The following is a 13,569-nucleotide window of genomic DNA, read 5'->3' on the forward strand; positions in this document are numbered from 1 at the left end:
GTGAAGACAGTGTGTTCCTAGAGCAGAGTGAAGACAGTGTGTTCCTAGAGCAGAGTGAAGACGGTGTGTTCCAAGAGCAGAGTGAAGACAGTGTGTTCCAAACGAAGAGTTAAGAAAGTATGTTCCTAGAGCAGAGTGAAGACAGTGTGTTCCTAGAGCAGAGTGAAGACAATGAGTTCCTAATGCAGAGTGAAGACAGTGTGTTCCTAGAGCAGAGTGAAGACAGTGTGTTCCTAAGGCAGAGTGAGGACAGTGTGTTCCTAATGCAGAATGAAGAGAGTGTGGTCCTAACGCAGAGTTCAGACAGTGTGTTCATAGAGCAGAGTGAAGACAGTGTGTTCCTAGAGCAGAGTGAAGACAGTGTGTTCCCAGAGCAGAGTGAGCACAGTGTGTTCCAAGAGCAGAGTGAAGACAGTGTGTTCCTAGAGCAGAGTGAAGACAGTGTGTTCCTAGAGCAGAGTGAAGACAGTGTGCTCCTAGAGCAGAGTGAAGACAGTGTGTTCCTAGAGCAGAGTGAAGTCAGTGTGTTCCTAGAGCAGATGAAGACTGTGTGTTCCTAATGCAGAGTGAATGCAGTGTGTTCCTAGAGAAGAGTGAAGACAGTGTGTTCCTAGAGCAGAGTGAAGACAGTGTGTTCCTAACGCAGAGTACCGGTGTATGTGCATGGAGCAGAGTGAACACAGTGTGTTCCTAATGCAGAGTAAAGACAGTGTGTTCCTAAGGCACAGGGACTACAGTGTGTTCCAAATGCAAAGTGAAGATTGTGTGTTCCTAGAGCAGTGTTGTGGTGTATGTGCATGGAGCAGAGTGAAGACAGTGTGTTCCTAGAGCAGAGTGAAGACAGTGTGTCCCTAATACAGAGTTGTGGTGTATGTGCATGGAGCAGAGTGAAGACAGTGTGTTCCTAATGCAGAGTGAAGACAGTGTGTTCCTAAGGCACAGGGAATACAGTGTGTTCCTAATGCAGAGTGAAGACTGTGTGTTCCTAGAGCAGTGTTGTGGTGTATGTGCATGGAGCAGAGTGAAGACAGTGTGTTCCTAGAGCAGAGTGAAGACAGTGTGTCCCTAATGCAGAGTTGTGGTGTATGTGCATGGAGCAGAGTGAAGACAGTGTGTTCCTAATGCAGAGTGAAGACAGTGTGTTCCTAAAGGAGAGTTAAGAAAGTGTGTTCCTAGAGCAGAGTGAAGACAGTGTGTTCCTAGAGCAGAGTGAAGACAGTGTGTTCCTAATGCAGAGTGAAGCCAGTGTGTTCCTAGAGCAGAGTGAAGACAGTGTGTTCCTAAGGCAGAGTGAAGACAGTGTGTTCCTAATGCAGAGTGAAGACAGTGTGTTCCTAGAGCAGAGTGAAGACAGTGTGTTCCTAAGGCAGAGTGAAGACAGTGTGTTCCTAATGCAGAGTGAAGACAGTGTGTTTCTAGAGCAGAGTCAAGACAGTGTGTTCCTAGAGCAGAGTGAAGACAGTGTGTTCCTAGAGCAGAGTGAAGACAGTGTGTTCCTAGAGCAGAGTGAAGACGGTGTGTTCCAAGAGCAGAGTGAAGACAGTGTGTTCCAAACGAAGAGTTAAGAAAGTATGTTCCTAGAGCAGAGTGAAGACAGTGTGTTCCTAGAGCTAGTGAAGACAATGAGTTCCTAATGCAGAGTGAAGACAGTGTGTTCCTAGAGCAGAGTGAAGACAGTGTGTTCCTAAGGCAGAGTGAGGACAGTGTGTTCCTAATGCAGAATGAAGAGAGTGTGTTCCTAACGCAGAGTTCAGACAGTGTGTTCATAGAGCAGAGTGAAGACAGTGTGTTCCTAGAGCAGAGTGAAGACAGTTTGTTCCCAGAGCAGAGTGAGCACAGTGTGTTCCAAGAGCAGAGTGAAGACAGTGTGTTCCTAGAGCAGAGTTAGACAGTGTGTTCCTAGAGCAGAGTGAAGACAGTGTGTTGCAAGAGCAGAGTGAAGACAGTGTGATCCTAAGGCAGAGTGAAGACAGTGTGTTCCTAGAGGAGAGTGAATACAGTGTGTTCCTAACGCAGAGTGAAGACAGCGATTTCCTAGAGCAGAGTTAATACAGTGTGTTCCTGGCGCAGAGTAAATACAGTGTGTTCCTAGAGCAGAGTGAAGACAGTGTGTTCCTAGAGCAGAATGAAGACAGTGTGTCCCTAAAGCAGAGTTGCGGTGTATGTGCATGGAGCAGAGTGAAGACACTGTGTTCCTAATGCAGAGTGAAGACAGTTTGTTCCTAGAGCAGAGTGAAGACACTGTGTTCCTAATGCAGAGTGAAGACATTGTGTTCCCAATGCAGAGTGAAGACAGTGTGTACCTAGAGCAGAATAAAGACAGTATGTTTTCAGAGCAGAGAAAACACAGTGTGGTCCTAAAGCAGAGTGAAGACAGTGTGTTCCTAATGCAGAGTGAAGACAGTGTGTTCCTAGAGCAGAGTGAAGACAGTGTGTTCCTAACGCCGAGTGAAGACAGTGTGTTCCTAATGCAGAGTGAAGACAGTGTGTTCCTAGAGCAGAATGAAGACAGTGTGTTCCTAACGCAGAGTTGCGGTGTATGTGCATGGAGCTGAGTGAAGACAGTGTGTTCTTAGAGCAGATGAAGACAGTGTGTTCCTAATGCAGAGTGAACAGTGTGTTCCTAGAGCAGAGTGAAGACAGTGTGCTCCTGGAGCAGAGTGAAGACAGTGTGTTCCTAGAGCAGAGTGAAGTCAGTGTGTTCCTAGAGCAGAGTGAAGACTGTGTGTTCCTAATGCAGAGTGAAGGCAGTGTGTTTTTAGAGAAGAGTGAAGTCAGTGTGTTCCTAGAGCAGAGTGAAGACTGTGTGTTCCTAATGCAGAGTGAAGGCAGTGTGTTTTTAGAGAAGAGTGAAGACAGTGTGTTCCTAGAGCAGAGTGAAGACAGTGTGTCCCTAATGCAGAGTTGTGGTGTATGTGCATGGAGCAGAGTGAAGACAGTGTGTTCCTAATGCAGAGTAAAGACAGTGTGTTCCTAAGGCACAGGGAATACAGTGTGTTCCTAATGCAGAGTGAAGACTGTGTGTTCCTAGAGCAGTGTTGTGGTGTATGTGCATGGAGCAGAGTGAAGACAGAGTGTTCCTAGAGAAGAGTGAATACAGTGTGTCCCTAATGCAGAGTTGTGGTGTATGTGCATGGAGCAGAGTGAAGACAGTGTGTTCCTAATGCAGAGTGAAGACAGTGTGTTCCTATAGCAGAGTGAAGACAGTGTGTTCCTAGAGCAGAGTGAAGACAGTGTGTTCCTAATGCAGAGTGAAGACAGTGTGTTCCTAGAGCAGAGTGAAGACAGTGTGTTCCTAGAGCAGAGAGAAGACAGTGAGTTTTTAATGCAGAGTGAAGACAGTGTGTTCCTAGAGCAGAGTGAAGACAGTGTGTTCCAAAGGCAGAGTGAGGACAGTGTGTTCCTAATGCAGAATGAAGAGAGTGTGTTCCTAACTCAGAGTTCAGACAGTGTGTTCATAGAGCAGAGTGAAGATAGTGTGTTCCTAGAGCAGAGTGAAGACAGTGTGTTCCCAGAGCAGATTGAACTCAGTGTGTTCCAAGAGCAGAGTGAAGACAGTGTGTTCCTAGAGGAGAGTGAAGACAGTGTGTTCCTAACGCAGAGTTAAGACAGCGAGTTACTAGAGCAGAGTGAAGACCGTGTGTTCCTGGCGCAGAGTAAAGACAGTGTGTTCCTAGAGCAGAGTGAAGACAGTGTGTTCCTAGAGCAGAATGAAGACCGTGTGTCCCTAACGCAGAGTTGCGGTGTATGTGCATGGAGCAGAGTGAAGACAGTGTGTTCCTAATGCAGAGTGAAGACAGTTTGTTCCTAGAGCAGAGTGAAGACACTGTGTTCCTAATGCAGATAGAAGACATTGTGTTCCTAATGCAGAGTGAAGACAGTGTGTACCTAGAGCAGAATGAAGACAGTATGTTTTTAGAGCAGAGAAAAGACAGTGTGGTCCTAAAGCAGAGTGAAGACAGTGTGTTCCTAATGCAGAGTGAAGACAGTGTGTTCCTAGAGCAGAGTGAAGACAGGGTGTTCCTAACGCCGAGTGAAGACAGTGTGTTCCTAATGCAGAGTGAAGACAGTGTGTTCCTAGAGCAGAATGAAGACAGTGTTTTCCTAACGCAGAGTTGCGGTGTATGTGCATGGAGCTGAGTGAAGACAGTGTGTTCTTAGAGCAGATGAAGACAGTGTGTTCCTAATGCAGAGTGAACAGTGTGTTCCTAGAGCAGAGTGAAGACAGTGTGCTCCTAGAGCAGAATGAAGACAGTGTGTTCCTAGAGAGAGTGAAGTCAGTGTGTTCCTAGAGCAGAGTGAAGACTGTGTGTTCCTAATGCAGAGTGAAGGCAGTGTGTTCCTAGAGAAGAGTGAAGACAGTGTGTTCCTAGAGCAGAGTGAAGACAGTGTGTTCCTAACCCAGAGTACCGGTGTATGTGCATGGAGCAGAGTGAACACAGTGTGTTCCTAATGCAGAGTAAAGACAGTGTGTTCCTAAGGCACAGGGAATACAGTGTGTTCCTAATGCAGAGTGAAGACTGTGTGTTCCTAGAGCAGTGTTGTGGTGTATGTGCATGGAGCAGAGTGAAGACAGTGTGTTCCTAGAGCAGAGTGAAGACAGTGTGTCCCTAATGCAGATTTGTGGTGTATGTTCATGGAGCAGAGTGAAGACAGTGTGTTCCTAATGCAGAGTGAAGACAGTGTGTTCCTAAGGCACAGGGAATACAGTGTGTTCCTAATGCAGAGTGAAGACTGTGTGTTCCTAGAGCAGTGTTGTGGTGTATGTGCATGGAGCAGAGTGAAGATAGTGTGTTCCTAGAGCAGAGTGAAGACAGTGTGTCCCTAATGCAGAGTTGTGGTGTATGTGCATGGAGCAGAGTGAAGACAGTGTGTTCCTAATGCAGAGTGAAGACAGTGTGTTCCTAAAGGAGAGTTAAGAAAGTGTGTTCCTAGAGCAGAGTGAAGACAGTGTGTTCCTAGAGCAGAGTGAAGACAGTGTGTTCCTAATGCAGAGTGAAGCCAGTGTGTTCCTAGAGCAGAGTGAAGACAGTGTGTTCCTAAGGCAGAGTGAAGACAGTGTGTTCCTAATGTAGAGTGAAGACAGTGTGTTCCTAGAGCAGAGTGAAGACAGTGTGTTCCTAAGGCAGAGTGAAGACAGTGTGTTCCTAATGCAGAGTGAAGACAGTGTGTTTCTAGAGCAGAGTCAAGACAGTGTGTTCCTAGAGCAGAGTGAAGACAGTGTGTTCCTAATGCAGAGTGAAGACAGTGTGTTCCTAGAGCAGAATGAAGACAGTGTGTTCCTAACGAAGAGTTGCGGTGTATGTGCATGGAGCTGAGTGAAGACAGTGTGTTCTTAGAGCAGATGAAGACAGTGTGTTCCTAATGCAGAGTGAACAGTGTGTTCCTAGAGCAGAGTGAAGACAGTGTGCTCCTAGAGCAGAATGAAGACAGTGTGTTCCTAGAGAGAGTGAAGTCAGTGTGTTCCTAGAGCAGAGTGAAGACTGTGTGTTCCTAATGCAGAGTGAAGGCAGTGTGTTCCTAGAGAAGAGTGAAGACAGTGTGTTCCTAGAGCAGAGTGAAGACAGTGTGTTCCTAACCCAGAGTACCGGTGTATGTGCATGGAGCAGAGTGAACACAGTGTGTTCCTAATGCAGAGTAAAGACAGTGTGTTCCTAAGGCACAGGGAATACAGTGTGTTCCTAATGCAGAGTGAAGACAGTGTGTTCCTAGAGCAGAGTGAAGACAGTGTGTCCCTAATGCAGAGTTGTGGTGTATGTGCATGGAGCAGAGTGAAGACAGTGTGTTCCTAATGCAGAGTGAAGACAGTGTGTTCCTAGAGCAGAGTGAAGACAGTGTGTTCCTAGAGCAGAGAGAAGACAGTGAGTTTTTAATGCAGAGTGAAGACAGTGTGTTCCTAGAGCAGAGTGAAGACAGTGTGTTCCTAAGGCAGAGTGAGGACAGTGTGTTCCTAATGCAGAATGAAGAGAGTTTGTTCCTAACTCAGAGTTCAGACAGTGTGTTCATAGAGCAGAGTGAAGATAGTGTGTTCCTAGAGCAGAGTGAAGACAGTGTGTTCCCAGAGCAGATTGAACACAGTGTGTTCCAAGAGCAGAGTGAAGACAGTGTGTTCCTAGAGGAGAGTGAAGGCAGTGTGTTCCTAACGCAGAGTTAAGACAGCGAGTTACTAGAGCAGAGTGAAGACAGTGTGTTCCTGGCGCAGAGTAAAGACAGTGTGTTCCTAGAGCAGTGTGAAGACAGTGTGTTCCTAGAGCAGAGTGAAGACAGTGTGTTCCTAACGCAGAGTTGCGGTGTATGTCCCTGGAGCAGAGTGAAGACACTGTGTTCCTAATGCAGAATGAAGACAGTGTGTTCCTAATGCAGAGTGAAGACAGTGTGTTCCTAATGCAGAATGAAGACAGTGTGTTCTTAATGCAGAGTGAAGACAGCGTGTTCCTAAAGCAGACTTGCCGTGTATGTGGATGGAACAGAGTGAAGACAGATTGTTCCTAACGCAGAATGAAGACAGTGTGCTCCTAGAGCAGAGTGAAGACAGTGTGTTCCTACTCAGAGTTGCGGTGTATGTGCATGGAAAAGAGTGAAGACAGTGTGTTCCTAGAGCAGAGTGAACACCGTGTGTTCCTAATGCAGAGTGAAGACAGTGTTAACCTAGAGCAGAGTGAAGACAGTCTGTTCCTAGAACAGAGTGAAGACAGTGTGTTCCTAGAGCAGAGTGAAGAGAGTGTGTTCCTAAGGCAGAGTGAAGAGAGTGTTTTCCTAACGCAGAGTGAAGAGAGTGTGTTCCTAACGCAGAGTGAAGAGAGTGTGTTCCTAACGCAGAGTGAAGACAGTGTGTTGCAAATGAAGTGTTAAGAAAGTATGTTCCTAGAGCAGAGTGAAGACAGTGTGTTCCTAGAGCAGAGTGAAGACAGTGAGTTCCTAATGCAGAGTGAAGACAGTGTGTTCCTAGAGCAGAGTGAAGACAGTGTGTTCCTAAGGCAGAGTGAAGACAGTGTGTTCCTAATGCAGAATGAAGAGAGTGTGTTCCTAACGCAGAGTTCAGACAGGGTGTTCATAGAGCAGAGTGAAGACAGTGTGTTCCTAGAGCAGAGTGAAGACAGTGTGTTCCCAGAGCAGAGTGAACACAGTGTGTTCCAAGAGCAGAGTGAAGACAGGGTGTTCCTAGAGCAGAGTTAGACAGTGTGTTCCTAGAGCAGAGTGAAGACAGTGTGTTCGAAGAGCAGAGTGAAGACAGTGTGATCCTAAGGCAGAGTGAAGACAGTGTGTTCCTAGAGGAGAGTGAAGGCAGTGTGTTCCTAACGCAGAGTGAAGACAGTGTGTTCCTAGACCAGAGTGAAGACAGTGTGTTCCTGGCGCAGAGTAAAGACAGTGTGTTCCTAGAGCAGAGTGAAGACAGTGTGTTCCTAGATCAGAATGAAGACAGTGTGTCCCTAACGCAGAGTTACGGTGTATGTGCATGGAGCAGAGTGAAGACAGTGTGTTCCTAATGCAGAGTGAAGACAGTTTGTTCCTAGAGCAGAGTGAAGACACTGTGTTCCTAATGCAGAGTGAAGACATTGTGTTCCTAATGCAGAGTGAAGACAGTGTGTACCTAGAGCAGAATGAAGACAGTATGTTTTTAGAGCAGAGAAAAGACAGTGTGGTCCTAAAGGAGAGTGAAGACAGTGTGTTCCTAATGCAGAGTGAAGACAGTGTGTTCCTAGAGCAGAGTGAAGACAGTGTGTTCCTAACGCCGAGTGAAGACAGTGTGTTCCTAATGCAGAGTGAAGACAGTGTGTTCCTAGAGCAGAATGAAGACAGTGTGTTCCTAACGCAGAGTTTCGGTGTATGTGCATGGAGCTGAGTAAAGACAGTGTGTTCTTAGAGCAGATGAAGACAGTGTGTTCCTAATGCAGAGTGAACAGTGTGTTCCTAGAGCAGAGTGAAGACAGTGTGCTCCTAGAGCAGAGTGAAGACAGTGTGTTCCTAGAGCAGAGTGAAGTCAGTGTGTTCCTATAGCAGAGTGAAGACTGTGTGTTCCTAATGCAGACTGAAGGCAGTGTGTTCCTAGAGAAGAGTGAAGACAGTGTGTTCCTAGAGCAGAGTGAAGACAGTGTGTTCCTAACGCAGAGTTACGGTGTATGTGCATGGAGCAGAGTGAACACAGTGTGTTCCTAATGCAGAGTAAAGACAGTGTGTTCCTAAGGCAAAGGGAATACATTGTGTTCCTAATGCAGAGTGAAGACTGTGTGTTCCTAGAGCAGTGTTGTGGTGTATGTGCATGGAGCAGAGTGAAGACAGTGTGTTCCTAGAGCAGAGTGAAGACAGTGTGTCCCTAATGCAGAGTTGTGGTGTATGTGCATGGAGCAGAGTGAAGACAGTGTGTTCCTAATGCAGAGTGAAGACAGTGTGTTCCTAAGGCACAGGGAATACAGTGTGTTCCTAATGCAGAGTGAAGACTGTGTGTTCCTAGAGCAGTGTTGTGGTGTATGTGCATGGAGCAGAGTGAAGACAGTGTGTTCCTAGAGCAGAGTGAAGACAGTGTGTCCCTAATGCAGAGTTGTGGTGTATGTGCATGGAGCAGAGTGAAGACAGTGTGTTCCTAATGCAGAGTGAAGACAGTGTGTTCCTAAAGGAGAGTTAAGAAAGTGTGTTCCTAGAGCAGAGTGAAGACAGTGTGTTCCTAGAGCAGAGTGAAGACAGTGTGTTCCTAATGCAGAGTGAAGCCAGTGTGTTCCTAGAGCAGAGTGAAGACAGTGTGTTCCTAAGGCAGAGTGAAGACAGTGTGTTCCTAATGCAGAGTTAAGACAGTGTGTTCCTAGAGCAGAGTGAAGACAGGGTGTTCCTAAGGCAGAGTGAAGACAGTGTGTTCCTAATGCAGAGTGAAGACAGTGTGTTTCTAGAGCAGAGTCAAGACAGTGTGTTCCTAGAGCAGAGTGAAGACAGTGTGTTCCTAGAGCAGAGTGAAGACAGTGTGTTCCTAGAGCAGAGTGAAGACGGTGTGTTCCAAGAGCAGAGTGAAGACAGTGTGATCCTAAGGCAGAGTGAAGACAGTGTTCCTAGAGCAGAGTGAAGACAGTGTGTTCCTAAGGCAGAGTGAAGACAGCGTGTTCCTAGAGCAGAGTGAAGACAGTGTGTTCCTGGAGCAGATTAAAGACAGTGTGTTCCTAGAGCAGAGTGAAGACAGTTTGTTCTTAGAGCAGAGTGAAGACACTGTGTTCCTAATGCAGATGAAGACATTGTGTTCCTAATGCAGAGTGAAGACAGTTTGTTCCTAGAGCAAAATGAAGACACTGTATTCCTAATGCAGAGTGAAGACATTGTGTTCCTAGAGCAGTGTGAAGACAGTGTGTTCCTAGAGCAGAGTGAAGACAGTGTGTTCCTAACGCAGAGTTGCGGTGTATGTCCCTGGAGCAGAGTGAAGACACTGTGTTCCTAATGCAGAATGAAGACAGTGTGTTCCTAATGCAGAGTGAAGACAGTGTGTTCCTAATGCAGAATGAAGACAGTGTGTTCTTAATGCAGAGTGAAGACAGCGTGTTCCTAAAGCAGACTTGCCGTGTATGTGGATGGAACAGAGTGAAGACAGATTGTTCCTAACGCAGAATGAAGACAGTGTGCTCCTAGAGCAGAGTGAAGACAGTGTGTTCCTAACTCAGAGTTGCGGTGTATGTGCATGGAAAAGAGTGAAGACAGTGTGTTCCTAGAGCAGAGTGAAGACAGTGTTAACCTAGAGCAGAGTGAAGACAGTCTGTTCCTAGAACAGAGTGAAGACAGTGTGTTCCTAGAGCAGAGTGAAGACAGTGTGTTCCTAAGGCAGAGTGAAGAGAGTGCGTTCCTAACGCAGAGTGAAGAGAGTGTGTTCCTACCGCAGAGTGAAGAGAGTGTGTTCCTAACGCAGAGTGAAGACAGTGTGTTGCAAATGAAGTGTTAAGAAAGTATGTTCCTAGAGCAGAGTGAAGACAGTGTGTTCCTAGAGCAGAGTGAAGACAGTGAGTTCCTAATGCAGAGTGAAGACAGTGTGTTCCTAGAGCAGAGTGAAGACAGTGTGTTCCTAAGGCAGAGTGAAGACAGTGTGTTCCTAATGCAGAATGAAGAGAGTGTGTTCCTAACGCAGAGTTCAGACAGTGTGTTTATAGAGCAGAGTGAAGACAGTGTGTTCCTAGAGCAGAGTGAAGACAGTGTGTTCCCAGAGCAGAGTGAACACAGTGTGTTCCAAGAGCAGAGTGAAGACAGTGTGTTCCTAGAGCAGAGTTAGACAGTGTGTTCCTAGAGCAGAATGAAGACAGTGTGTTCCAAGAGCAGAGTGAAGACAGTGTGATCCTAAGGCAGAGTGAAGACAGTGTGTTCCTAGAGGAGAGTGAAGACAGTGTGTTCCTAACGCAGAGTGAAGACAGTGTGTTCCTAGACCAGAGTGAAGACAGTGTGTTCCTGGCGCAGAGTAAAGACAGTGTGTTCCTAGAGCAGACTGAAGACAGTGTGTTCCTAGATCAGAATGAAGACAGTGTGTCCCTAACGCAGAGTTACGGTGTATGTGCATGGAGCTGAGTGAAGACAGTGTGTTCCTAATGCAGAGTGAAGACAGTTTGTTCCTAGAGCAGAGTGAAGACACTGTGTTCCTAATGCAGAGTGAAGACATTGTGTTCCTAATGCAGAGTGAAGACAGTGTGTACCTAGAGCAGAATGAAGACAGTATGTTTTTAGAGCAGAGAAAAGACAGTGTGGTCCTAAAGCAGAGTGAAGACAGTGTGTTCCTAATGCAGAGTGAAGACAGTGTGTTCCTAGAGCAGAATGAAGACAGTGTGTTCCTAACGCAGAGTTGCGGTGTATGTGCATGGAGCTGAGTGAAGACAGTGTGTTCTTAGAGCAGATGAAGACAATGTGTTCCTAATGCAGAGTGAACAGTGTGTTCCTAGAGCAGAGTGAAGACAGTGTGCTCCAGGAGCAGAGTGAAGACAGTGTGTTCCTAGAGCAGAGTGAAGTCAGTGTGTTCCTAGAGCAGAGTGAAGACTGTGTGTTCCTAATGCAGAGTGAAGGCAGTGTGTTCCTAGAGAAGAGTGAAGACAGTGTGTTCCTAGAGCAGAGTGAAGACAGTGTGTTCCTAACGCAGAATTACGGTGTATGTGCATGGAGCAGAGTGAACACAGTGTGTTCCTAATGCAGAGTAAAGACAGTGTGTTCCTAAGGCAAAGGGAATACATTGTGTTCCTAATGCAGAGTGAAGACTGTGTGTTCCTAGAGCAGTGTTGTGGTGTATGTGCATGGAGCAGAGTGAAGACAGTGTGTTCCTAGAGCAGAGTGAAGACAGTGTGTCCCTAATGCAGAGTTGTGGTGTATGTGCATGGAGCAGAGTGAAGACAGTGTGTTCCTAATGCAGAGTGAAGACAGTGTGTTCCTAAGGCACAGGGAATACAGTGTGTTCCTAATGCAGAGTGAAGACTGTGTGTTCCTAGAGCAGTGTTGTGGTGTATGTGCATGGAGCAGAGTGAAGACAGTGTGTTCCTAGAGCAGAGTGAAGACAGTGTGTCCCTAATGCAGAGTTGTGGTGTATGTGCATGGAGCAGAGTGAAGACAGTGTGTTCCTAATGCAGAGTGAAGACAGTGTGTTCCTAAAGGAGAGTTAAGAAAGTGTGTTCCTAGAGCAGAGTGAAGACAGTGTGTTCCTAGAGCAGAGTGAAGACAGTGTGTTCCTAATGCAGAGTGAAGCCAGTGTGTTCCTAGAGCAGAGTGAAGACAGTGTGTTCCTAAGGCAGAGTGAAGACAGTGTGTTCCTAATGCAGAGTTAAGACAGTGTGTTCCTAGAGCAGAGTGAAGACAGGGTGTTCCTAAGGCAGAGTGAAGACAGTGTGTTCCTAATGCAGAGTGAAGACAGTGTGTTTCTAGAGCAGAGTCAAGACAGTGTGTTCCTAGAGCAGAGTGAAGACAGTGTGTTCCTAGAGCAGAGTGAAGACAGTGTGTTCCTAGAGCAGAGTGAAGACGGTGTGTTCCAAGAGCAGAGTGAAGACAGTGTGATCCTAAGGCAGAGTGAAGACAGTGTTCCTAGAGCAGAGTGAAGACAGTGTGTTCCTAAGGCAGAGTGAAGACAGCGTGTTCCTAGAGCAGAGTGAAGACAGTGTGTTCCTGGAGCAGATTAAAGACAGTGTGTTCCTAGAGCAGAGTGAAGACAGTTTGTTCTTAGAGCAGAGTGAAGACACTGTGTTCCTAATGCAGATGAAGACATTGTGTTCCTAATGCAGAGTGAAGACAGTTTGTTCCTAGAGCAAAATGAAGACACTGTATTCCTAATGCAGAGTGAAGACATTGTGTTCCTAGAGCAGTGTGAAGACAGTGTGTTCCTAGAGCAGAGTGAAGACAGTGTGTTCCTAACGCAGAGTTGCGGTGTATGTCCCTGGAGCAGAGTGAAGACACTGTGTTCCTAATGCAGAATGAAGACAGTGTGTTCCTAATGCAGAGTGAAGACAGTGTGTTCCTAATGCAGAATGAAGACAGTGTGTTCTTAATGCAGAGTGAAGACAGCGTGTTCCTAAAGCAGACTTGCCGTGTATGTGGATGGAACAGAGTGAAGACAGATTGTTCCTAACGCAGAATGAAGACAGTGTGCTCCTAGAGCAGAGTGAAGACAGTGTGTTCCTAACTCAGAGTTGCGGTGTATGTGCATGGAAAAGAGTGAAGACAGTGTGTTCCTAGAGCAGAGTGAAGACAGTGTTAACCTAGAGCAGAGTGAAGACAGTCTGTTCCTAGAACAGAGTGAAGACAGTGTGTTCCTAGAGCAGAGTGAAGACAGTGTGTTCCTAAGGCAGAGTGAAGAGAGTGCGTTCCTAACGCAGAGTGAAGAGAGTGTGTTCCTACCGCAGAGTGAAGAGAGTGTGTTCCTAACGCAGAGTGAAGACAGTGTGTTGCAAATGAAGTGTTAAGAAAGTATGTTCCTAGAGCAGAGTGAAGACAGTGTGTTCCTAGAGCAGAGTGAAGACAGTGAGTTCCTAATGCAGAGTGAAGACAGTGTGTTCCTAGAGCAGAGTGAAGACAGTGTGTTCCTAAGGCAGAGTGAAGACAGTGTGTTCCTAATGCAGAATGAAGAGAGTGTGTTCCTAACGCAGAGTTCAGACAGTGTGTTTATAGAGCAGAGTGAAGACAGTGTGTTCCTAGAGCAGAGTGAAGACAGTGTGTTCCCAGAGCAGAGTGAACACAGTGTGTTCCAAGAGCAGAGTGAAGACAGTGTGTTCCTAGAGCAGAGTTAGACAGTGTGTTCCTAGAGCAGAGTGAAGACAGTGTGTTCCAAGAGCAGAGTGAAGACAGTGTGATCCTAAGGCAGAGTGAAGACAGTGTGTTCCTAGAGGAGAGTGAAGACAGTGTGTTCCTAGAGCAGAGTGAAGACAGTGAGTTCCTAATGCAGAGTGAAGACAGTGTGTTCCTAGAGCAGAGTGAAGACAGTGTGTTCCTAAGGCAGAGTGAAGACAGTGTGTTCCTAATGCAGAATGAAGAGAGTGTGTTCCTAACGCAGAGTTCAGACAGTGTGTTTATAGAGCAGAGTGAAGACAGTGTGTTCCTAGAGCAGAGTGAAGACAGTGTGTTCCCAGAGCAGAGTGAACA

This window comes from Microtus pennsylvanicus, chromosome 3 (genome assembly GCF_037038515.1).
Source record: "Microtus pennsylvanicus isolate mMicPen1 chromosome 3, mMicPen1.hap1, whole genome shotgun sequence".
Classification (NCBI taxonomy): Eukaryota; Metazoa; Chordata; class Mammalia; order Rodentia; family Cricetidae; genus Microtus; species Microtus pennsylvanicus.